Genomic DNA, 1,979 nt, shown 5'->3' with positions numbered 1-1,979 from the left:
AGCACCTTAGGGATTTCCAGACAGCCTGTTCTACTATTAGGCGTCATGGTGCAGATGAAACTTCTATTCTGTTAACCGCTTTTTCGTTTTCTCTTGAGGGAAATGCGAGGGAGTGGTACTACTCCCAACCTGAAGTAACTGTTACCAACTGGGATACACTCAGAAGAGAATTTTTGGAAAAATACTTCCCAGCTGAAGTCACAGATAGACTGAGAAAAGAGATCTCCTGCATTGTTCAAGGTGAATCAGAGACTCTCTTTGAATATTGGGAGCGCTTCAACAATCTCGTGGATGCATGTCCCCATCACATAATTGGTAAACTAGTATTGATCAGCTACTTCACCCAAGGCATGAACCCCCAGGATAAAACTACACTGGAAGGTGCCAGTAATGGTTCTCTGAAAAAGTACAAAACCGCAGATGAAGCATGGCAACTGATCAGCGACTTAGCTGAGTCCACTAGGAATCACAGACAGAGGCGCAATCCCAAAGCTGTTGCAGAGATTTCCACTAGCAAAGACTCTACTGCTCTCACCCATAGTGTATGTGAAATGACCAACCTACTGAAGCAGATGCAGTTGAATCAACAACAAGTGCAACAAGCTCAGCCTTCACCACAACAAAGCCAACAGTTAGTTTCACAAAGAGTATGCGGGATTTGTGCTGATTATAGTCATTATACTGATGAACGTCCGCAGCTCCAGGAAGACAACACTGTGGTATCCACTCACAACTTCTATGACCGCCCGAATCAAGGATACAATCAACAAGGTGACAACTACAACCAAGGTGGCAACAATAGCCATGGATGGCAGGACAATTCCAACCAAGGTTGGAGAGATAATTCTAACCATGGCTGGAGGGATAACTTTAACAGAGGAGGCAGAGACAATAATGGAAACCAGAGGTGGAATAATAATAACAACAACAAATAGCAGAATCGGAACCAACCTTACAGAGCACCTCACCTAAGACAATCACAAGGACCCCAGCAAACCCAACAACAAATTTCTCAGACTGCTTATTCTAGTTCCTCATCAAATGACGAGATGCTCCATTCTCTTGTACAAGGACAACAAGACATGCATGCTCAGCTGAACTCTAGTCTGAATGGCTTAATTGCCACTTTACAAGCTCTCGTCTCCCGGATGGATTCCTCACTTAATTCCACACATCAACCTTCAAGCTCTAATGGAATTCCTTCTCAACCACTGCCTAATCCCAAAAGTGGCATCAATGCCATTATTCTAAAGTCCGAAACCACACTACAGGAGAGGAACCATGAGGAGCCAAACCCACCAGAAAATGTGCCAACAGAAGATGTGGTGGAAGTGGAAGAAGCTGAAGAAGAAGAGGACGTACAAGACATAGTTGAAGAAGAGGAAGCTCAACCACAGAATGAAGTACCAAGGGATGCTGAAGCTATAAATCGCGCCCTTCCTATTCCATTTCCACAACTTGCAAGGAAGCCCAGAAAACAGATAGAACTTGACCCCAAAATGGTAGAAATATTCAAAAAGGTCGAGGTAACTGTTCCCTTTTTTGATGTTATTCAACAGGTACCTAAATACGCAAAGTTTCTAAAAGATTTGTGCATACATAAAGATAAAATTAAAGAATTAGAAACTATTCCTTTAGGTAGTTCTATGTCTACTTTAATGGGAAATATACCTGAAAAATGTAATGATCCAAGTCCATGTATGGTTAGCTGTACCATTGAAGGTGTGATATTTTCTAATTGTATGTGCGATTTAGGAGCATGTGTTAGTATAATGCCTTTGTCCATATATGATACTCTAAGGCTCCCTCCCTTAAAAAGGTCGGCAGCTCGTTTTGTGTTAGCAGATAAAAGCATTATTACAGTAGTTGGATTTGCTGAAGATGTACTAGTGAGCATTAAAGGGCTCACGTTTCCCATTGATTTCTACATCCTGGAAATGCCCCCTAATGACTCAAGAAGACCATCATCAATCCTGCTT

The 1,979-nt window shown here is 42.1% G+C and overlaps 1 non-coding gene across 1 annotated transcript; it reads right to left on the bottom strand.

The window, feature by feature from the left end:
- Positions 1–206: 206 nt before the first annotated feature.
- On the bottom strand, positions 207–310 carry LOC148564412 (small nucleolar RNA R71). Its single transcript, XR_015885259.1, has one exon. It is a non-coding gene; the product is annotated as a small nucleolar RNA R71 (small nucleolar RNA).
- Positions 311–1,979: the final 1,669 nt, after the last annotated feature.

Source organism: Arachis ipaensis, chromosome B5, assembly GCF_059453495.1.
Source record: "Arachis ipaensis isolate K30076 ecotype BB chromosome B5, ASM5945349v1, whole genome shotgun sequence".
In the NCBI taxonomy this organism is placed as follows: Eukaryota; Viridiplantae; Streptophyta; class Magnoliopsida; order Fabales; family Fabaceae; genus Arachis; species Arachis ipaensis.
Note: the sequence above shows the minus strand (reverse complement) of the source record. Positions and strands in the feature narration are given on the sequence as shown.